A 25,559-nucleotide genomic window follows, 5' to 3' on the forward strand; every position below is an offset into this window, starting at 1 on the left:
GGACTCCACAGCTTAGAGGGAGCATTGTTCCCATCCTCATAGTGTTTAAAAATTCTGCCAATGCATGAGTAAACTTTATTTATTAATAGTGGTATATTCTGCTTTTCTCTCCTAAAGATACCCTAAATGGCTTACAATGTTGATCTCCCATACTCCATTTTATCCTGAAAACAGCAATTTTTTAAGGTAGAGTAGGTAGAGAGAGTGATGCTCAGCAAGTTTCCATAGTAGAGTGGGGACCTGAACCTGGCTCTCCCAGATCCTAGTATGACACACCACTGTTCCATACTGACAAAACACCCCAATTTATCATGGTACTCTATAGATTTGCTTTCAAGCTTGTTGCTTACTCATGGACTATGGTGATGGATTCTGACTATGTTTAGTTGCTGCTGTTGTTTCAGCTGATAATGTTCAAAAATTTTCATGACAATTTAAATGAAAATCCTACACAAGTAACACCTTTGTTGTTAGCTAAAATACAAGAATATGGAGAACTGGCGGGATTTTATGTTAATAAAGAAAAATCAATTTTTTATGTAAAAATATGCAAGTAAATAAACAAAAGGAGTTGCAGAGACTAACAGGATGTGACATTACCTCTAAAGAAAAATATTTGGGTGTGGAAATAACAATGAAGAATATTGACCTGTTCAAAAATAACTATGAAAAGCTATGGCGTAAAATGGATGAAGATATGATAAAATGGAATAAGCTTAACTTGTCATTGCTTGAAAGAATAGCTGCAATTGAGATGAATATTTTGCCAAGAATAATGTATTTGTTTCAAACTATTCCGATTGTGAAAGACAGTAAATAATTTAACAAATGGCAAAGGAAGCTCTCGGAATTTGTATGGGCTGGGAAGAAACCAAGGATTAAAATGAAAGTTTTAATAGATGCTAAAGAAAGAGGAGGATTCCAATTACCAGATTTAAGATTACATCATGAAGCAGTTTGTTTAGTGTGGATAAAAGATTGGGTGATGCTGTTGAATAAAAAAACTTTTAGTGTTGGAAGGTCATGGAAATAAATTCGGCTGGCACGCTTATATGTATTATGGGAAGAAAAAGATGGATAGTTTTTTCTCTCACCATTATATAAGAAATAATTTGTTGAATACCTGGATGAAATATAAGAAATATGGTGATGAAAGAAAACCATTATGAATAGTGCCAGCAGAAGTGATAAAAATAACAGCTGAGACAGGTGAGGAAAAATGGCTGTCATACAATCAACTATTAAAAATACAAAGTGGCAAAATAGAATTGAAAACTGCTGTGGAGTTGAATAACAAATACGATTGGTTTCAAATGCAACAAATAAAGAGTTTGGTGGAAAATGATATTAAAACTGAAGGAATAAGACGAGAGCAAACAGAAATGGAAAAAGTTCTGCTTGGAGATAATGAAAAATTAATTTCAAAAACTTATTACTTTTAAAATGGTCTACAGAAGATGAAGTAGTGAAATCTCAAATGATTAAATAGGCAATAAATGTAAATAAAGAAATACAGATCGATACTTGGGAATATTTATGGAAGAACTCTATGAAACTTTCAACATGTCAAAGTATTGAAGAGGACTGTTTTAAAATGATGTATAGACGGTATATGACTCCTAAAAAATTGGCAAAGATGAATAACAAGATGCCAGAAAGATGTTGGAAATGCAAAAAACATGAAGGTTCTTTCTACCATATGTGGTGGACTTGTGAAAGAGCGAAAAAGTATTGGCAGATGATCCAACAAGTAATTTCTAGGATCTTGGGATATGAATTCAAGAAAGCTGCAGAGACTTTTCTGTTGGGATTACAAATGGAAAAATTTCCAAAAGAATATAGAACTATAATTTGGTACTTGCTTCCAGCTGCTAGGACACTATATGTGCAGTTATGGAAGCAAGAAAAAATACCAGAAAAATGGGATTGGATTGTAAAAGTTATGACATGGAGTGAGATGGACAAATTAACAAGAACTTTTAAGAGACTATGATTTAGAAAATTTTAAAAGGGAGTGGAAAAAATTTAGAAGTGTAGAAGACGAGTGGAAAGTAAAAGGACATTGGACAATTTTTGATAATAATTAAACTTTAGAAGAAAGAAGAATATTAATTTTAGTTCTTAGTAATTAAGGGTACCTTTTAATGTTAGTATTTTGAGTAAATAACCTTGGCGGGGGTCAAGTAATGGAGGGAGGGGTGATTAGAAAGAAGCATATGGGATAGATGAAAAGAAGTTATTAACGGAAATTGTTACCATATGTTGTCAATAAAATTGTTTAAACACAAAAATTTTCATGAAAAAGACTGAACACTAATTTTAAAACAATCATAAATTACAGTCTGAAAAGATATGGATTCAAAGCATAACTTGGATAGAGGAAAAATGGGGGCAATGACAATTCCAGGCTAATAAAAATATGCTTGATTCTAAGCCTTGCAAACATTACCAGATCTATTTACCGCTGAGTTCATTCTGATGGGTTAAAAAAAGACTTTGCTGAGAACTTTACAAATATGGACCCACTGATCTGCTCAGTGATAGATTTTTACAAAGAGGCTATCAATTATCCTGACTTATCCAAGCATATCAATTGGCTGACTTAGCAAATAAGAGGGGATTTATTACTCACAGGGGAAAAATTGACCAAGATAGACCACTTAGTATTGCAAACTACTAGCTGTTTGTAGTAATCTTGCTTTTTTTCAGTGTAATTAGAGATCACGGGAGTATCTTGTGGATTATTCCAATTAAATTGGGTATTTGCACAACATGTAATTTTAGATATATGTAAGCAGGAAAAGCATTTGACAGTGTTTCATTTTGCCTCTATAAATTACCAAGATATACAAACACCCTTTCATTCACACTGAGTTGGTCATTACAATTTGAGATCTAAGGAGACTGTTTAAATAATACATGGTGAATAAACACGATGGACAAAATCAGTGTTTATGCTGTGCCAATGAGCACATCAATATATTAATTAAAACTGGGTAGCCTGGAATAATACCGAACTGAGCTGTGCTCAGCAGCACCTATGTACAATTATTTGCAAAGCAATGACATCTTTTCATCATTCTAATACTCTGTATAATGGTTTGGCTTGCGTTAGATTCCTTTGTATTATAATTGATGCAAATAGATTAGATCTATCAAGAGGTTATTTGTAGCTGAGAGCTAGCATGGTGGGATTAGCATATCAGATTGGGATTGAGGAAACAAAGGTTCAAATCCCCACAATATGCACCAGCAATCTAAACAGTTTTTTTCTTTTAATTTTGTGCAAAAGACACTTGAACATGAAATAGGGGAGGAACTGCAATCTGTGACTCAGTGGCAGAGCATCTGCTTTGCACATAGAAGATCCCAGATTCAATCCCTGGCATTTTTAAAATGGCACTAGGTGATGTGAAAGATTTCCACCTGAGACCCTGGAGATCTGCTGCCAGTCTGAGTAATAAATACTGACCTTGATGGACCAATAGTCTGATTCAGTATAAGGCAGCTATGTATGTTCAAGTGTGTGTCGAAGTAGAATGTTCTCAGGGGTCTGCCTGGACCATAGCTGCTCCCATGGCAACCAGAAGTGAATCACCGAACCTGTTCTGTCATTGGGCATGATGTCACCAAAAGCTGGACTGGCCCAGGAAGAGGCTCCCTTTATTATGCAGGAGCAAAAGAAGGCAAAGGGCAGTTGGGAAGTAGCTATCCAGGAAGCTGAACAGTTGGCCTGGCTCTGGCTCATTGGAGGCAGGAGTTGCCTGACTAGCTCAGCTGCCTCAGGGAGGGGTATGGAAGTGAGGAATAGGAGGAAGCAGGAACAATGTTTAGCTGTTACATTTTACAGTATACATTAGGAGAGTGCAAAGATAGGCAGCTTCAGTACTGGGGCAGGAAGGGAAGTGGATTGGATCTTGACCTTGAAGGATAAAAACTGGATGTTGGATAACCTGATTTGCCACTCTTGTATATCTGAATAAACTGGGCATAATGATTAGCATAGTTAGTAAGCAATAAAAGAGCACTAAGCAAACCACGTAAGTTCAAAGTTCGCAGCAGGTGGGGCTATTATTATTATTTTTTTAAAAAACCCAAAAACCCTTGGCTCTCAGTTGTCAGTTTTGACTTGTGTATAGTAATTCCACAATCAAAGTTTAAAATATTTTCCAAACATATAGTTAAAGCAAACTATATAAAGTAAGGAACTTGCAGCCTAGCTGAAGCAATCCTGACAAACAATTATTTTCATTTTAGCACAATTATGCAAATGTGTCTGGAACAGCAATGGGCACCTAATTATGACACCTAATTATGCCAATTTATTTATACACCTCCTTGAACAACATTTTATTTATAACTCTCCCGCTCATTCAAAGGCAAGACAAAGTAAGAAAGAATTTCATAGATGATTGCCTCTTCATCAAAACATAAGCAAAATATGAACTATTTGAACTTGAAAATTTATATTGCCCTGGCTATAGTGGGTGGTTTATACCTTTTGTGATTAAGGAAGAAGCTCTGTGATCATCTAGTTTTTCTAGGCCACATTAAATGATACTCTTTTATGGGTAGGGTGTTGAAACCTGAATTGGGAAATTCCTTGCAATTTAGGGGTGGACCCTCGAGGTTTGGGATGGGCAGAGATCAGCTTCCCTGGAGAACATGGCTGCTTTGAAGGATGGACTCTATGGCATTGTACCATGCTGAAGTTCCTCCCCTCCCCAAGCCCCACCCTCTCCCAGATCAAACCCCAAAGTCTCCAAGTACTTTCCAACATGGAACTGGCAACTCTAGTGCTGACACATAATCCACCCTCCAAAACAGCCATTTTCTCCAGGGGAACTGATCTCTGTAATCTGGAGATCTGTTGGTTGTAATTCCAGAGATCCACAGGCTCCACCTGGAGGTTAACAACTGTACTTATGAGTGAGTTGAAATTTTATTTATTTAAAACATCTCTATCCTGTTTTATCTGCTTGAACATAAATGTATTAATTTTCAAAAACTGACTTTTTTACAGATACAAGTCTACTAGGGTTGCCAGATTCAATTCAATAAATATCTGGGGACTATGGAGGTGGAGCAGGAGCAAGGTTGTGACAAGCACAATTAAACTCCAAAGGGAGTTCTGGCCATAGCATTTAAAGGGACCGCATACCTTTTAAATGCCTTCCCTCCATTAGAAATAATGAACAATAGGGGCACCTTCTTTTGGGGCTCATAGAATTGGACCCCCTGGTCCAATCCTTTTGAAACTTGGATAGTATTTTGAGGAGAGGCATCATATGCTATGCTGCAAATTTGGTGTCTCTACCTCAACCCCCCCCCCCCCCGAGCCCCAGGTACCCACAATAAATTCTCCATTATACCCTATAGGAATCAGCCTCCATAGGGAGTAATTGAGTGCCCAGCAGACATTCCCCCCCACACTTTCTGATGACCTTGAAGTGGGGGGAGCACCTCCAAACCAGGGGATCTCCTGCCCCCACCTGGGGATTGGCAACCCTAATTCTGTGTGTGCCCCATTAGCTTGTGTGTGCAGAGCAGCTGAGAGCTACCACGAGCTCTTCATACTCCCCCACATCAAGACCAATCCTGAAACTCAATATGAAAACAAATCACATTACTTTTCTGGCTCCATGAGCCTCCAGGGACCCTGGGAATTTAGCCCCAAGTCTATCCCCCTCAGAAGTCCTGCATGTGAGCATGTGCTATTGCTGTGTATTGGCATAAATCATCCTCAGATTCCATGTGTTATTCCATTCCCCCTTTGGAAAACAAGGCCTGGGATGTTGATTATGTATGTGTGCCTATGTACCTTAATGTCTTTTTTATAAATGGATGTTTGGAAGCCAAACTTTACTCAAAAGTGGAATGTAATGGGAAAAACTAACTGAAGAATAGGGTATTCTTCTCAAAGTAGTAGTACTCAAAGTAGTAATATGAGTCTCAGGTTTACAAGCTCTGGGTTGGGAAATATCTAGAGATTTAGGGGCTGGGACCTGGGGAAGGTAGGGTATGAGGAGAGGAGGGTGCTCAGCAACTATGCAAGGAAATAGAACAAAACACTGACTACGGATGTCTAATATTGTTTCCTATATTATTTCGAACTTTGCTTAATGTATACCAAGAATTTAGATATCTTTGACAGCTTTGAAGATTGCTATCACCAGTCTTTCAGCTCCCTGGCCTTTCAGCTTTTAAAACACTGAATAGAAGGGAATGATAGAATAACAAAAACTGAAGTTAAAATTGAACAAGTAGATGATCAAACCAGGATTATTACTTGACAAAGATGCACAACATGAGATTCACCATTACAGAGATTCTTTAGCAATGCTGCATTTCTGCTATTGTGTTTGTAGGTTATGACTAGATAATAATTGATTCCTTGACAGGGAGTGGCTAATTTGCCAACGGTATAGTATAAAACACATTTATACAGTCAATTACACTGAAGTGCATGGCCTATTTGCTTTATAATTTCATAAACTTGCCAGCAATTTAAATAAAAAAGTTCCATTAAATTATCATATCATGTGATGGAACGATATTGCCAAGTATATTAAACCATGTGTGTTCAGCCAGAATTAATTAAATATTATTACTTTTTTCTTATTAACATATTGAACTTAGCCTTCCCACTCACTACTTGAAATAGAAGCCGATTAGCAAACAAAGCAAACTTAAGGGCAAAGTTTAAACATTTTCCTCAGGGTGTTTCATTAAGATTCCTAAGTTCTTTTGTTTAAACATTTACTCTTGGAAAATGTGCTTGTATTGTGAAAAAAAATATGTTTGTGTTCTTAGGTATGAATGCTGGGATTGATTAAAGAATAGCTTTATGGTCCATCTCTCTGGTTTCTGCAGCAGCAAATAAATGTCTAAGGCAGATCATGGTGACTACTGGCATATCATGAGCAGTGGGGTTGCCATTTGCTTACCTGGAGGGTTGCACTCACCAACATACCAGTTTTTATCATCGTGAATCACCATTATGGAATGGAAATGACGGTGTTAAGCACAACTATTGCATGGCACTACACTGACTAGAGAGGGCCTAGATGGGACATTCCAAGGACTCTGATAGACTTTAGGGCATCTATGAAGAACATGTTGGACACTGCAGACTCACTCTCCCATCCAGTATTTGCCAGTAAGCTTTGTCAGGACCAAACAGCCCCTGGGTTCATTTCTGAGAGGTAAATGCAAGCACTCAACATATAACACTATGCACAAAGTTTTTAAAATTCCTTTTAATTTAAGAACGTCTGCCCGTATTAACAGAATGTATGCTAGGCATAAACCATTCCGAAAGTACAAGCAATGGCAAGTAAAATAACAATATTTGGCTAACAGAAACTAAACACTGACTTACTAACACACAAAAAAATGCTTGGTTCCTTAGCTGTCAACAGTTCCTAAGATAGGGTTGCCAAGTCCCCTGCAGCCTCCAGTGTGTGCAATGCAATGATGTCACCTAGAAGTGTACTGTACCATAGAGTTTTACCTCCCAAATTGCTAGAGTGTCTGCAAAAACCATAGGGTTTTCCTGGAAACGCCTAGAGTGGCCAGTGCATGGCAATGGTGGCATGATGATGTCACTTCTGGGTGATGTCATTGCACCAGCAACATCAGGGGAGGTTTCCCCTCCTGGCCCAATGTGGGCTGGCAGGTTGGGAACCTCCAGGGTGGCGGAACCCCCGCCTGGCCTGGGGGCTTGTCAGCCCTACCCTAAGAGCCAATTCATTGTCAAAAGTCAGAGGAAAGGAAGTCATTTCTATCTCAGGGGGTTTCATCCCTGAATCTCCAATGCTCCCCCTTTTGTTGGCCCATAAGCCCTGTTGGCCAGTCAGGGCATAGCTGGTTAACTGACATTGTTAGCTGCAAACTAGGTAAGCGTGTCTTATGCCAGCTGGTCAAGGCAACCAGTTTCATGCAATTAATAAGCAGCACATTACTCTCAAAACAGGCCAGGACCAAACCTTTAAAACCTTCAGCCTGACCACAATTGATGAAAGTCATGAGACCTATAGGGCCAATTACAGCTATTCCTTACAAGCTTTTATAAGCACAGACTGCTTTATAAGAACAGACTGGCTCCACCTGGGTGCTGTCATGGCCATTCAATTCAGAAATATTCAGATCTGTCCTTCTAGCATATATTGATTTACATCCTGCCCTTCCTTCAGAAAGCTCAGAGTTGTCTGCATGGATGTCCTCTTCTTTCTCTGTATTGTCACATCAACCTTGAAAAGTAGGTTAGGTTAGAGGACACAAATGGCCCAAAGTCATTTAAAGAGCTTCATGACTAAACAAGGATCCAAATCCTTGACTCACAGATGCTAGTCTATTACCTTACTCTAACCACATATCTTTTCACACATAATTCTGATGCACCACCATGGAGAAGCCATCTAATCCCCTGAGTCATTGGGAACCATTCAGACAGTGCACTTTTTAAAATATAGGCACATTATTATTATAACATAATAATTATATTATTATAACATAGCAGTTGTATTATTATAACATAATGGTTTCCTTACAAAAACAAAAAAACAAGCTATCTATGTAGTCTACTTATCCCAGTGTTGGCAGTAGCTCTCTAAGATCTTCTGAAAGGTCTGCTATCTAAGATACTTTGTTTAGGTTATATAGAATTCAGCCTGGGATGTTGCACATTCACAGGATATGTTTTGCCACTGGGCTATGCCTACTCCACATAAATAAACCTTACTAGTCCATGTTGGCCATAATTCAATAGGACAGACCACAGATGACACTGCTTCCGTCTGACCTTATACACAATATGAGCAAGCAGCAGTTACTGTGAAAAACAATATGGTGCTCAGGGGAGAATGGTAAGTAAGTTTCCCATCAGCAATTGTAACCAGCAGTCACTTTGGACAGCTAGACAGGTCTTGAATTCAGCAGGAGCTCACAGGAGCACAACTCCTGAACCTTTCTGAGGGTTCCACCTCCTCCTTCCCGCCTTGCCCATTGAATGGTAGGTGCAGCTGCATAACAATCCATGGATGAGCTCCGCCACCTATTTTTCTACAAAATGACCCCTGCAGTTAGACAGGATATTGAGGAAGCTGAATGAAATCACCTTCAGAAATAATAACAATCGAAATTAATCTGTACTCTTACTGAAACAAACTCCCCCCCCCCTTGCTTCAAATGGTGGTTATATGCAATAATAATTCTTACAGCTGCTATGAATATAGGGTTACTATATTTTGAAAAGCAAAGAAAGAAGATATATTTCCCAACTATTCCAAACAAGTGATCACTATGACAAATCTCAGTTTAAATACCCTTCCTATTTAAGCTTGGGTAATTGGAACTAACTAGAAATATTTCTAACATCCCAACTCCAAAAGAGGACATTTTCATCATTTTTTTTTATAAAAGAGCCCAAAAGAGAATGGACACTAAAAAAAGAGGACATGTCCTAAAAAAAGAAAAAAAAAAGGCATCTTATAATCTCTAATGAATACAAAACACACACCTTAAAGTACTTCTCTGTGCTAAAAATCATACAGAGATACTGTTTCATAAATTAACACTACTGAACTGGATAGTTTGTGATTTTAATATGTCCACACTGAATTATATGAATTAACCTCATTCTATGACACTCCATTCATCCTGCAAAGCAAAGCTTAAAAGGGTCAAGCACTAATTGCCATTAATCACCCCCCATTGAATTTTTTTTTTAAATAAAAACAAATGTGCACTTCTGGCACCCATTGCTTGCAGCACGTGGATTTCTCCAGCCTTGGTACCACATGGGATCATTTCAGCGAAAGCTTTATCTTTGCTCTCTTTCTGAAATAAAAAAGGACTTTTAGAAAACCCCAAATTTAAAATGTGCTGCTTTATAATTACCAGTGTACATTTACTCTAATAAGATAGTGTGGCTGAAAGTGGATAAGCATATCTTTAACAGCAGTCTGCCAGGAATCAGCAGAAATAATTACTATCAAGATTTTATTATGTCAGACAAGAGTATCTGTCCTGAATAACAGTGTAGACACAGTGCAGAACTGACACTGAAGCACATTCCTGCCTGCTCCCTGTATGTTTCTGTTAAACACAGGGTTTGTTGCTCTGCAGAGGCCAAATCTGAATTAGCTCTACAGTACACATCAAACTAATAGAGAAACTCAAAGCCAATAATGGCAAAGAACATAAATAAGAGGTAGTGGACTTCCTCAGATTACCTTCCCACTTGAATGAACAGAGTAGTAGCATACATCTGAGAGGAAACAAGCCCAAGTATCTATTCAGACATGTCCTATTTTATTCAATCGTATTTACTCCTGACAAAGTGATTTTACTCCTGACAAAGTGATTTTACTCCTGACAAAGTGATTTTAGGATTGCAGTGAGAATGTGAGGGCTTCAGCCATTCAAGAAACTCCTTTACACTTTATTCTCTGCACAATGGATTGGATCCTACCAGCTTTTCTGATGGTGAAAGAGGGAAGAGAGGCTTTTGGGGCTGAAACAGCTTAGCCAGGGCTTGTGGGACACACACGGACAAAAGCCCATGAGGCAGGAACTGCAGAGAGCAAAGAATCAGGTGAGATTAAGTGAGAGAGCTGGTAGGATTCAGTACTTTTACAATACTACTGTGCTGCATCTAACTCCTACATAACAGATGGCAAAATAGCTTTGCTGCAGGGGGTGGGCAAAGACCTTTAATGCTTTTTACACCCGTAAGGAAGAGGTGACATGCACAGCTTGCATTTAAAATGCATTTTTGAAAAGGAAAAGATCAGTGTCTTGGAGAATATCAAAAGGTTGAGAACAAAATCCTGAGAGTATTTGTCATGGTTTGTAGGCTTTATACATATATACTTCTGTGCTCAAGCAGTACATTGAGGAAACATTCAGCTTCCCTTGGCTTTGTGTGTGACAGGTGATAGTCCTACCTTGAAACCTAGGACACTTAAATAATGAATTTTCCAACTAACATTTTTATAGCTTTGCAGTCATAAGTGTTTCAGAGGGTAGCCGTATTGATCTGCAGGAGAACGGGTAAATCTGAGTCCCTTCAAGAGTTAATACTCTTTTTGTCAGATACAAAAACAAGCATTGGTCCTTGAAAGCTTATAACCCAAAATATCTTGTTGGTCTCCAAGGTGCTACTAAACTCAAATCTAACAATCATCTGTGTTTATTACATTAGTTATTGATACTCTGAAGAGTTATCTTCTCCAAAATGAGTTCATCTGGGGAGGCCTTTTGGTGCCTGTTACTGCCATCAGAAGTTTGACACATGGTAGGCCCTTGTGGTAACATCAAGATTATGAATTCACCCCCTCCTAGAGTTGCCAAGTCCAACTCAGAAAATATCTGGGGGTGGAGCCAGGAGACTTTTGTGATGTCATTTCCTGTGATGTCATTTCCAGGTCAAAGGTAACTTCCACCCATTCCAATGATGTCACTCCCAGCACCAAAACCCCGCCTCCTCATGTGATGTCACTTTCTGGGCACTCTCCCAAACCTGCCTGTTCCTGTGAAGCAATGTCCATTTTTACAAAATTCGAACACTGTTATATATCACTTCCCACCCTCACCTTTCCCACATTTTACATTACTTTTAGGTATGTAGGCCTCCTTCCAGTGCAAAAATAACCAAATCTTTAAGAAATATAAAGTGCTTTAATTTAAACATTTAACCATTACAACCCCCCCCACACACACACACACCAAGCAACCAGCATATGTCAAACAAGTGAATAAAACCAGAGAAACTGTCATAATTTAAGAAACATAAAGTGCTTTAAACATTTAACAATTACAGCAACAAAAAACAATCAAACAGCACACATCAAACAAGAGAACCCATCATGTTTATGTTGCTTTCTGCTTTTGGGAAAGAAAGCGGTATTTATCTTTGCTTCTTGCTGCTTTCAACAACTCTGGATTTGACTTTATAAAGTTGCAGAATTCTTCACAGGACATTCTGAAATTTAACTTCACCTGAAGTTCTGCTTTAACAAGGCTATCACTCAGTCGGTTTCTTTCCTTGCTCCAGAGCTGCATCATTAAGCTGAATACTCTCTCACAATAGGCATTGGATACTGGGATGGACAGTGCAAAAGAGACCAGCTCCAACAGATGGCTGACACCACTGTCTGGAATGCGCCTAAAGATCTGAACCCATCTCTGGTCTATCCTCTCTTCTTGTGAGGAAATCTCTTTTTGGCATTTTGCAACAATGCAGACATCATCAAAAAGCTTGTCAGTATCTATGATATCAGGGCCAAAATCAAGGGATTTGACAAGATTAGAGAATCTCCCAAATCACAGGACTGTCAAGTGAAAACAATGCCATATCTTTGAAAATTGAATTCTCAAAATCATACCATTTCTCAAGGTAGGCAATGCAACTTGAGAGTGTCTGCTCTGCTTCTCTTTGAAATTTTGCCCTTTGAGATGCGGAGAATTGGGTAGGATGGCTGTAGCAGATCTTCCATAGAACTGCTTCTCTTTCCTCCCTTTAAGTTTTTCTCGAAGGTCACTCAGAATTTGGTGAAGTTCAACGCAGCTAACGTTGGCACTTTCCAATTTTTTCACAACGGGGTCGAACAATGCCATCAAATTGTGTAGAAAGTATATATAGCATAGAGGAAGAGATGACTCCTCTTCTGGATTGAATCCTTCCCAAACAACTTTTTCACACTCTTCTTCCCCACAGGACAAGAAGTATGCCCTCAGTGCAGGCCAGCACTGAAGAAGTTCAATAGCAGGAAAAAGTGACAGCCACCGTGTTGGACCATGCCGAATCAAATCTCTATATTCTATATCAACAAACTCAAAGAAGGACCTCAGGGAGTCTGTACTTTTTGCTGAGCATGAGAACTCACTATATATTTGCAAGATAAAGACTTCAATGTTAAAAGTCAGTGCTCTCTTCCCAGTTTTAAGGCAATTGTGAAGCACGTGGCATTTGCAGCCCACATCTATCAGCCTATTATTAAGCTGCTTAAGTTTTTGGAACACTGACTTGTGTTTTCCAAAATTCACTGCTGCATTGTCAGCAATGTACGATGACACTCTGTCTAAACTGAGACCACTGTCCTGTAGCACATTGCAGAGCTGGGCTGCAACTGCCTCACTGGTCTCCTCATTGTCATTGTAGAAATCAAGCAATCCTTCTTTTATTCCCTCTGTTACAGAAAAGTAACGAACAGTCACAGGAAAGAATTTCCTGTTTCCCTTGTTGGAGGCATCACATCCTATAGAGAAAAAGTGTGCAGCATTCAGGTCCTTTAGCAACAATTCTATGGATTTGGGAGCCAAAACATTCTCCACAATTCTGGCAGCTTTTGTCCATCCACAAGACATATTTTTTGCTATGTTGGAATCAGGCAACAGTTTTGGCAACAGTTTATTTGTGCAGTCCTGACTAGCCTAACTATGATGATGCATAACACTGTGGTAGACTTCGACCACTTCAGCTGCAGTGACCTGATTTGCTTCTGAAGAATCTTGTTTTTGAAAGAAGCTACTCACTACTGGTGTCTGTCTGTTCTGTTTTTCCACCTCTTTGTGCTACATACCTTTTGCATGATTTATGATGGTACCTTTCCCCTCATAACGCACAGATATTGTGCGGCGGCACCAGACACATTCTGCTGTTTCTAAGTCTTTTTTATGAAGCCATCTTTTGAATTGGCTTTCGCTCAGCCATTCCTCTTTAAAAACTGAAAGGTATTTTTTTCTTTTTTGCTTTGCTACTACCAGATGGACCTTCTCCACTTGCCATGACTTCTCAAAATATTGAAGGGAAGCAACCCTGAGTACTGCAGGAGAGGGGAGGGAAAAAACAGAAATCACAGATAGCCTTGTAGGTGGAGTTAACAAATATTCTCATCAGTTTGGCAGCTATTTATCACACAAATACAATGTTTTTTATTTACTTCAAGTTAGCTCCACTGGGGACCTAAAGGGGTTTACATGATTTTCTTCTCTTCTATCCTCACAACCATCCTGGGAGGTAGGTTTAGGCTATGAGTGTCTGACTGACCCTAGGTGGCCTAGCAGTTTTTCATGCCACAGTACGGATTTGAAACTGGGTCTCCCACACTAACTGGGTCTCCCACACTAGTCTGGCACACTAACATCTTAATATTTTCAATTACCTGCCAATAAATGCACCCTGTACCCCACCTTTACCCATTCTCATTGGCTGCTTTAGCACAGAAGCTTGCTAGGTAATATCACTTAATTCACAACAGATCTGTGCTTCTCCCTTAAACACTTGAAGTCATTCCCAATCTGGTTAAGACTCAGTCACTGCTTTCTTCTCAGGTCACACACAATTGCAAGCTTAAGTAGCTCTTAGACAGACAGACACCAGTACTGAGTAGCTTCTTTCAAAAACTTGAAAGTCAGTTTGGTGTAGTGGTTAAGTATGCGGACTCTTATCTGGGAAAACCAGGTTTGATTCCCCACTCCTCCACTTGCAGCTGCTGGAATGGCCTTGGGTCAGCCACAGCTCTGGCAGAGGTTGTCCTTGAAATGGCAGCTGCTGTGAGAGCCTCTCAGCCCCACCCACCTCACAAGGTGTCTGTTGTGGTGGGGGGAGGGCGGAAGAGAAAGGAGATTGTAAACCATTCTGAGACTCTCAGTGAAGAGCAGGATAAAAACCCAATCTTCTCCTCCATGGGTCTCTTCTCCATTTAATTTTTATACCAACCCTGTGGGGCAGATTAGGATGAGCGTGTGTAACTATCCAAGGTCACCCAAGCAAGCTTCCATGGTAGAGTGGAGATTTGAACCTGGATCCCACAGAACCTAGCTGGACAATCTAAGCATGACACAACACTGGTTTTAAATGTTTTGATGTTTCAGGGAGGAGCACTAAAGATGCAAATAAAATCTAAATTACTTGAGGAGTATTTAATTCTGAAATATAAGGCGATGGTTATCCAGATGGTTTGACCTGACCTGGCCTGTCTCTCTACTTTAGATGCATGTGGATTGATTGTGACCACTCCCTGGAATGGGAAAGGCACACACAATCTGTCTTTATTAAGACTAACCCTGGGAATCTCTAATATCTGGTTCTGAGACTGCATCCTAGTTTGTGACAAGATGCCAAAACTGGATGGCAGACCTGGCCTGCACCTCTCAGGCAGCAATCCTGTGCATGTGCAAACTAATTGGTATTGTATTTTTAAATGACACTTGAATGATGCATTTCTATTAAAAAGACACACGGTAATGTATGTTGATAAAAAGTAGGAACAGGATCCATGCTCTGTTAAGCACATGTATTGCAAGACTCAAGGCAGATGGCAAATATTAAAACTACTGATCAGACAGCATAAGACATCTAACAATGCAATAGGACTGGGATTACAAAATTAGAAAATAATGCAAACAGAGACCTGTGTAAGACATGACACACTATAAACAGTGCAACAATGTAGGAGTCTAGTAGCACCTTTAAGACCAACCAAGTTTTATTCAGAATGTAAGCTTTCATATGCAGGCATATTTCATCAGATAACGGAATGGGGTACAGTCTGATGAAGTGTGCCTGCATATGAAAGCTTACATTCTGAATAAAACTTGGTCTTAGAGGTACTACTAGACTCCTACATTGTTCTATTGCTTCAGACCAACACGGCTGCCCATTTGAATCTATAAACAATGCAGAAAGAGAATCACTAAGGTAAAGTGGTAAAGTGTTACTACTTTACCTTTGTAATCCACTTTCTGCATTGTTTAGACTAGAGGACAGTTAGAAACTAGAGGACACATATAAGGGTAAAGAGAGTTTTAGGTATTTAGCTGTGTTGGTCAGTCTGCAGTAGAAGAGCAAGATTTGAATCCGGAAAGACCTTAAAGACCAGCAAGATTTCCAGAGTGTAAATCAAAGCTCCCTTCGTCAGATACCTTTGCCAGATATGATGAATGCTGCTAGCACCAGACTACAATCTTCCCTGAGAACAATCTTCCCTGTGTGTTGCAAAGAATTGGCAGAGAGAAATGAGGGGGCGTCAACAAAATCACGGCTGCGCAACCGTGCGCGACTCGATTGGAGCCTCCTGCAGCCCGCCGCGGTGTGGCTGCAGGGGAGATTTTGCCCCCCCCCCCAGAGAGCGGACTCTTTGGCTCGCTTTTGGGCATGTCTGGAGGGGGCGGGGCTTCAACGCTTGTATTGAAGCCTCCGCTCCCCCCCCCCCATCTCGGCAGTCTCTCGGCGACGGCGTGTTTGGACGGCAGGGGGAGCGTGCTTGCATGCTCTTACTGAATGGGGGAGGTGATTAGGTCAGGAGGCTGATGCATCAGTAGATCGTGGCGGCGGCGGGAAGCAAGGAGTGTCCCGTTCTGTGGCTCACTTTCCCCCTGCCTCCACCCTCCCCTTCTCTCATTTTACTTCAGAGGTGGAGCGGGCGATGCCGCTGCACTGCTGCCTCTTCTCCAGACTCTGATTCAGCATAGCTGCTCCTCTGAGATGGGCTCAGAGGACCCAGACTCACAGCTCACCATGCTCCTTGGCGCCGTTACCCCCCACCTCCCCCCGCTTCCATTTTTTTTGGAGAGCGGGGGAAGAGGAGGCAAATCTGGGGGTCCCCCAGCAGGGCGGGAGGGTTGGGAAGCCTACCCCCTCCCTGCCACCACACACACAGAAAGATGAAAATGCAGACTCAGTAGGCCCCACTTATTTAATTCTGGGATTAGGGGGAGACCAAGTGGGGCAAGAACATGGGGAGGGGGTGGCAGCCAACAGTGACAGTGTGCCATTACTTACAGGGAAACCCAGAAGTAAGAACACACCTCTTATCAGAACCTAGGGCCAGTCCCAAACAAATTCCAGCATAAACATTCAATCTAAGGTCAGTTAACAAGAGAGCAGAGTCCAGTTCAGAGCATTATACAAGAAGCAAGGTCCAACAGTCCAAAGCGATTCACAAGTGCAGGGAGGAAGATTCCAGAGTCAAGAGCCATTCCAAGGATCACAGGAGCAGAGTTCAGGTCTTTATTCACTAAATCAAAGCATTAGCAACTTATTGCTTCCACAACACACAGGCTCCCAGCACTGGGTTTATAGGCACTTCCTAACAGCCTTTGTTAGCAGTCAGCTGTTTGGGAGTACTGTTGCAACTTCTCCAGGCTGTTATCAGCAAGCAGCTGACAACAGGCCAGAAGATGTGTACTCTGCCTCCTTGCTTGCAGCTCCCTTCTAAGTTTTTGTGTCCAACACCTACATACCTGCCTGGCAGACTGGTCTTAATCATCTGAGTCTCACCTGCTGCATCTGGGCTGGCTGGTGGCTCTGGATCAGCTGTTAGCTGTATACAGGCCTTGGATTCAGTGGGAGCTCACAGGAGCGCAGCTGCTGAACCTTTCTGAGAGTTCCATCTCCTTGTCCATTGAATAGTAGGTGCAGCTGCATAACAATCCCTGGATGAGCTCCACCACCTATTTTTCTACAAAATGACCCCTGGCTGTAAGCCTTGAGTAGTCTGTAGCTCTCTGATTCTACTGGGTTCAGGACTGGCTACACGAGGCTCCTCTTCACCTGAGGAATCCCTTTCTCCTAACTAATCCTCAGTAGAACTTGTCCTAAGCTTACCCACGACACAAGCATTGGTCCTTTTTTTGTAGAAAAAGCCCATCAGGAACTCATTTGCATATTAGGCCATACCCCTTGACACCAAGCCAGCAGGAACTGTGTCCTGCTTGAAAAAAGCCCTGACGTCTCTAGAAATTGATGAAAACTCTATGTGGTAGAGTTTCTGCCATAGAGTTTCTCCATAGAGTTTCTAGTGATTTTTTACAAGGGTTGTGTGATGTAACTTACAGCTTTTCAGAGATGATGTCATACTTTCACAGACACAGAGTGGTTTTTTTTAAAACAAACAAACAAACAATTCTTACTCCCACCAGCCAATGGAGTGCTGGCAAGCAAGGCCTGCTGGGGATAGTAGATCTCCTTAGCAGGCATATGGCAACCCTATCTGGTTTTCAAAGACATTCCCTAGTGGTGAGGGATTTCTCCTTGCGGAAAAGGCTGGCTGTGTTTGAGGAGAGCCAAAAATAATTTTAAAAGAGTGGGAAACCAAGACCAAGGTCAACAGGAGCTTTCCTTGATGCCATTCAGGAGAAGAGGATGTGAAGCTCTCAGCCAGAAGCTAAAGGAACAGAAGCCACATGTCTTGCCAAAGCCTTCCAAAGCTAAAAACTGTTATGGTATTTATAGATAGGCAAAATAAACATGGGTGAATTGTAAGTATCAGCTACTCCCAAGTTCTGCCTGTGAGGACTGATTATCATCTACAAATTATCCTGAGTGCTGCCATCTTTTAATCTCACTCTGGGAACCACACAAATAACATCACCAAAAAAATGTATATATTATGCAAATGAATTTTGAACAAAATATGCTAATTACTTCCAGCCCTCCATATTTCTCAATGAGGAAACAGTGGACACGGTAAATTAAGAATGGACTGTGCTCATCTCATGTTAAATTTTCAAACATGTAGGTTTTTTATTATTCTTCTGAATGATGTTTCTAAGAAAAGATGATTTATAATCTAAGTAAATATTACACACTATTATTAAAAAGCAAAAAAAGAACAGAGGGAGAGAATTGTGCTGAGTTAATTAAGGCTTCAAGAAATGCTTGCTTTTATTGGCAATTTTTTTTGTTGCAGCAAGAAAACTAAAAATTAAGAGGATAGTTGGCAGCAATATTGATATGCTAATGGATAAACATGCTAATTTAGAAAAAAACTAATCAGCAACGACATTACTAATGGAAATGTACTGGAAAATGGCTAATGCTGTATTCAAACCTGGCATCTACAAAATTAAGAAGAACTCGTTTTGTATGTATAATTGTGACTCTGAGACTGCTCAGGCTTGGTCTTTTTTCTGGGCTTCAGTCTTGATTTAAAGACAGCTCAACTGATCAGGCTGGGGATGACAAAATCCATTCAGTGGCGGTATAATTACTGTTCATTGCATGTCCCTCGATTGATATGAGACAAAAATGTACATCTCTGCTTCATGGACCCATGTCTACCAGAGAAAGAAGACCAGCATATTTTAACAACAGAAGGACAAAAATCTTAATTCAGAATTCATTGTGAGTCTGTTTCATCTCAAAATTCTCTCGGGAACTGCAACAGTTCTCAGAATTTTAAAAACTCCTATGCGTTCTGGGAATGGGAGTTGTCCAAGAACCAGGTTCTTTTATGGCTGCTAGTGTTGCCAGCATGAGGCTGACCGGGGGGAGGAGGTCAACAGTGCCATAATTTTGTTTCATTTTATCACATTTATTAGACTTATAGCCCTGTCTCCCCTGTGGCCAGGCTCAGAGCAGGTGACAACATCAATTTTAAAAAATGCTGGTGACATGATGTAACTTCTAGAATGTCCAGATGTGACATCATCTTGTTGCTGGCAACACTCCTGCATTCAGTCTAACCACAGAGTTTCTACTGAATTCTAGAAAATTACTGGCATCATGATGCTGTTACTTCTGGTACTGCAGGAAGTGACATTATCATGTCAGAATACTGGTGAATATACCCCACATCCCCATTCTCTAGTCTCCTGCTGGATGCCAGACACTGACTGGCAGTCCTATCTGCTGTGCTTCATCTAGGGTTACCAAGCTCCAGGTGTGGCCTGGAGTTGTCCAGGAATTACAACTGATCTCCAGTTTACAGAGATCAGTTTCGCTGGAGGAAATGGCAGTTTCAAAGGACAGTTTACAGCATCACATTATCACTGAGATTCTTCCACTCCCCAGACTCTGCCCTCCCCAGACACTGCCCCAAATTTCTAGGAATTTCCCTTGCCAGATTTGGCAACCCTTGTTTTACTACTGCAGATAGAATGTGGTGTTATGGCTCTCAGATCAGCTTTCTGGAGACCACCAGCACTGACAACATTACAGATTATGTAGTCTTATCAGACTTCTTTCTGCTTCCCTTGGACTCAGCATTTTGTAGATATTTCACTCAAAGAGGACTTCTCTCCCACAACAGAATTCAAACATTTAATGTAGGTGAAATTCAACATTAAATTAATTCAGTACAAAAGGGTTCACTGCACCAGCCAGCCTGAGGAATTAATATGGATCCCAATCTGGGAGTCCCCTGGAAAAGTCCAATGGGTGTGGGTATGGAGAAGGTCTTTCCAGAGGAGTTTCTTTGCTTGTGCAAATCCTTCCCAAAAATATTTGACTCCAACATTATTACCTTTTTAGTGCAAAATAAAGTCAATATAATTTAGCCAAATGCTTGATTGTATTTTTGTTGCCATTCTGTGTGATATTGGAAGCAGGTTTGTTTTATCTGTGGCAATTTTTTGTGCTTTAGGAAGGGTTTCAATTTTGTACATTTTTGTTTCAAGCATATGAGCTTGAAACAAAATGAGCTTTAAGGTGGGGTATACATATTTTAAATAAAATGAATAAAATATAGGTCACAAGAGTATTTCCTAATATCAAGACCAAACATACATTTCAATAATTTGAAACTGCTTCCTCTTCTCTTCAGATCGTTTCACTCATTGAAAAGAAAACCCACATGATGTCGACCTGGCTATCTTCTTTTCTTTTTAGGAGTGCTTTGACAATGTAACATGCAAAATTCCTTTCTTTTCTAAGCTTCTGCATGTGTACACTGATACACTGGAATTTGCAGCTACATCTGGGGTTGCACAAGTTATCTGCTCCACCCAGTTCCCATAGAGGCTTTCTGGCTCATCTGAAGCAACCCAAGCCACTCCCTTTGTTTTTCTGAAAAATCATTCAATATTTGTAACTGTCAACAAATAAGTCCCATCTATATATTCAGTTATCCAGCTTGTTCTCATACTATTTGTTCAAGACTTTCTTGTGATGTTTTAAAACATGTCCTGGAAACCTAGCAGCCCAAATGAAGCTCAGATTTCCAAACAGGTCTTGTTCTACATATGATGAATGCATTTCTTCTGTTAAGTCTTTCCTATTTATATTTTGTTATTTACTTAGTATCATCAATGTGACAACAGCAATGGCTATCGACAGGAAAAGCTGTCAGATCCAAATAGTTCCATCAGATAATGCTGCTGCAACTGAGGAAAGACAAACTATTCAAACTACTCCATAGGGATAAGCATTATGCATAATTTTCCTTGCATGGTGTATCGGATGGAGTGGACAAATGCAGCAGTTTCCTTTGCCTTCTTTGCAGGTACATGTTCTAAATTTCTGACTGCACTACCTTCTAATGGGTAGAAATTTTAATTACTGAATCTTTACTAACACCCCCCCCTTAACATTAAGTATGCATTATAACAATCAATCACTTCACTTCTAGATAGCATTAAGAACTTGTTTAAAATTATTTGTTCAGTCTTGGACACAAAATATGCAACATTTATTTATCTGGAAATGAGTCCAAATCCAGGGATTTCCTCAGCCTAAAATGCCTCTCAGGATTGCTGTGATGATAGAATGGAGTCAGGGGGCATGACTGCATAAGCCACTTTGGGTTCCCATTGAGCAAAAAAGCAGAATATAAATATGTAAATAAATGAATAGATCCCCACATTAGACAAGCATAACACAGTAGCTATTACACCATACTAGCTTTTCCCTGTCTGAAACCTCAAGGGTATGGATTTTTTGTATAGGTTGTCTGGAATTACCACAATGTGGATTTGCCATAACAGCATGGACAATTTGGATTACTCCTTTTTATGAACATAATATAATCTATAATGGTACTTGGGAATCATGGTCATGCTTTCATCCCTCACTAATTGGACTATATCATTTTTGTACCACTTTGCTTGCAATCCTATGAAGAATGAGACTTACCATGACAGTATTCTGCAAAAGTTCTTTGGGTTAAACAGCAGCATAATGATCAAACTGGTACTAAGCATATGTGTGGCTTTCCCCAAAATTGTACCTTCTACAGATGTATAAGTAAAATTGCTATAATTCTTTTCTGTTTCGAAGAATTTGGCAGGGAGGTGATGGAGATGTGCATATCAAAAACGTATCATCAGTAAAAGGTACAAATACCTGTAGACATTTATGCCTTTTACTGTATATTAGGCATTCTAACCTTTTTAGAAAATGGCTATAATTTCAAGATAAAATGGAGTGTTCTTAATGCTACATTAATTACAAGCATGGCTCTATTTCAATCCATTTTTGGAGGCTCATTTTGTGTTTTTGTACAAGGAGTTGCATGTAATGTTGTGGCAATAATGAGCTTAATGTAAATGGAAGCTCTCAGAAGACATAATGTAAGAATTTCACAGAGAAGCATATTTGACTCTCTAGCTTACACTCATCCTGGAATCTCTGTTCATTGCCTGCCACTAAGTGGCACTCCATTATTTGAATTACGACATTGAGATTCCATGAAAATTGCAAACAAACTTTGTTCCTGAAGTAAACTCCAGAAACTGCAGGATGCCATCAGTGGCATTCTTTGGGCATGAAGCTTTTTAGACACCATGTTTTTGGTGACACAGTCATAAGTTTCTATGGCAGAGAGCTTCACTAATTTGTAACCATCTCACTTCTACATCATGCGTTGGTTATTTCATAAAACATTAATCCTATAAAATTATTGTATATTTATTTGTTTTCATTTTCTCACCAACACTCATAGAAATTACAATAGAACTATTCAGTCAACCAGTGATTACAAACTATGGTAACATTTGAATGGATTTTCCATGTAATTTTCACTTTAAATTAATTAAAACTTTGGAGCTGCATATGTGATACATTTCTACCCCATGCTTCCTCCAAAAAGCTCAAGGCAGTATATGCTGTTCTCCTTCTTCCATTTTATCCTCACCACCAGCCTGTGAAGCAAGCTAGACTGAGACAGCGGCTGAGCCTAGGATACCCAGTGCATTTCAAGGCCAAATGGGAATAGATCCAAAACCAGCACTATAATTTGTACATCACACTAGTGACCAGTACTTGCATTCTTCAGGGAAGACAGCAAACAATGTATTACTTCACTTATACTCTGCCTTTCCCCTCCCCCTATGGGAGACCAATGAAACTTGCATCATTCTCATGACTAGCCCATGGTCACTCATCAGTTTCCATGGCAGAGTATGGATTCAGACCTAGGTTTTCTACATCCTTGTCTAAAACTCTAATCTTATAGAGAACAATCAACCTTTTATTAAATTGCATATAAACTAACCCTAGCAGTAATTTGTTTGATGCATTTCTAGATGCTGTTATCAGGAAACTACAAGCTTGTTTTCAGAATATGCTGGATTACCCATGCAAACTGATCTTGAAAAATATCATCAAAATTTGTCTTTTTCCCAGTTACTTTTCTTAATCAGCCACCAGGACTGCTGGAAGAAGGGGGGCACTTGTTGAACAAGATTCCTAAAACTCTGTTTACTTTGGGAGCCATGGAACCAGACAATTTTTTTCTTTCATATGGTTTGAGCTTTGGTCTGGGTGGTATGAGATGGCTAGAGGCACTTTTTGTCAGGGGAGGGGACAGAGAGGTTTTCAGCCACCCTGTTGATGACCCTTCTTTCCATTGATAGTTGGCATTGACTATCAGACGGATAAAAGCATATGTCCTAAGAAGAACAGAATTCCACTGATAATAGATTCAGGCCATGTTGGTCTGAAGCAACAGAGCAAAATTTGAGTCTAGTGGCACTTAGAACACCCACTTTTATGCGCATGCACACTTCTTCAAAGTTCCAATGAGGCCTTTATAGGAGACCAGTCTTGCCTAGCACTCCTACTATGTTTTCTGTCAAATTGTGACTTGGCATCTCACATAATTTTTTTTGTTTTTTTACCCAGCAGCATATACAGTAGGAAACATTTCACAGGTTGGACGTGTTATCTGCGATCTGTGGCATAACCTGCATTTTCCCTGAGGTTTATATGTGGTCACAGTTCTGCATCAAAAATTGTATTTTCACTCAGATTATGTATCTGTGACGTCAGACTGCCAGCCTATAATGAGAGTTGGAATGGGGCCCATTTTTCCCCACAGAATGAGGCATCTGTACACCTACAGTTCTCTTGTGTTTACAAAACCAAATAGAGATGATGAAGTAACCAAAAGATGTTACATCTAGGATAATTTTGCAGACTTTCTCAGGCCTTCAGACCAATGTTTTTGTATATCATATTGTTCTGTATCCCCAGAGGTGGCAGTTGAAACATAGAAAAGAAGTATATATGCTTATTTCCCTCTGCATCAAAACCTCTGTGCATATCTGCATAATCAGCAATGACCTACATATTATCACACATATTTCTGTGTATACTGCTACAAGGCACCTGCAGTTGGATGCTGTTTACTCAAAAACTGATTTCTTTACAAATCAACCTGCTTCTTCATTTAGTGGTTTCTTTGTTCTTCTCAAGACCTATGATGGAAAAGTTTTCAGCACACATGTGAACACACACAAACAAACACACACACACATGAAATTGCCTTGAATTGAGTCAGGAGCTTGGTCCATTAAAGTCAGTATTGTCTTCTCTGACTAGCAATGGATCTCCAGGGTCTCAGGAAAAGGTCCGTTATATCACCTTCTACATGATGCTTTTAGCTGGAGTTGCTGGAGATTGAACCTGGGACCTTCTGCATGCAAAACTGAGTCTTTTCTACTGGGTCACAGCCACTCACCATGATGGCTGAGCCCCAGCCCCACAACATTCAGGTTGGGGTTCTCTCTCTCTCTCTTTTTGCTCCATGACAGCTGATGACTATGTGAATATTCTTCAGGACTTCCAGAGAAAACACTGTCTCTTTAGGCAGGATACTAGTGCCGTCTTAATAACAACATAGTTGATCTAGCATAAGTTTTCTTGGGTCAAGTGCATCTGATAAAGTGAGCTCTGGCTCACCATATCCCTGTATCATTTGCTTCTGACTCCACCCCTCACCATACGCTTTCTGCTTGTCACATTCCGCAGGAGCACCAATCTGATAACACACTTTCCAGGGCCTCCCTGCAGCCAGGCAACTCTTCTTACCATCATGGCTTAGCCTTGTCTGAGAGTTTTTTTTGTTTTAGAAAGCCTTGTTAAAAAGGCTAAAAAGGGAGAGACACCATTTTGAAGGTGTTGCTAAGCTTTGCCCCATTCCCTCAGATTGGCTGTAGCAAAGCTTTCACATGGATGCTTTGCCTCTAGCCAGCCTCATGTTTCTTCTTTAAGTCAGAGCAAAGAAGATTTTTCTCTACTTTGGTTTAAAAGGGGGAGGAAAAAAAAACTAGTAGGCCCATGAGCCATGCTTCAAAAGACATGAAGGAAGAAGGTTTGTGTGAAAGGTTTGTGTTCCACCTGGGGGAAATCCCTTTGCCCCCCCAGTCGGAAAGAAGAGGCAGACACAATTGTTGGGTTTAAAACCGGGCCGCTTTATTAAAATTAACAAATATAACTGGCAGGGGGAGAGAAAACAGACCAGACAAGCCCTGGGGTCAACACCTGGACCCCGCCTTGTCCAAAGGGCGAGCCACCCTGCCCCCAGCACAAACCCGCCGTAATCGGGTTGTAA

Source organism: Heteronotia binoei, chromosome 10, assembly GCF_032191835.1.
Source record: "Heteronotia binoei isolate CCM8104 ecotype False Entrance Well chromosome 10, APGP_CSIRO_Hbin_v1, whole genome shotgun sequence".
NCBI classification, from domain to species: domain Eukaryota; kingdom Metazoa; phylum Chordata; class Lepidosauria; order Squamata; family Gekkonidae; genus Heteronotia; species Heteronotia binoei.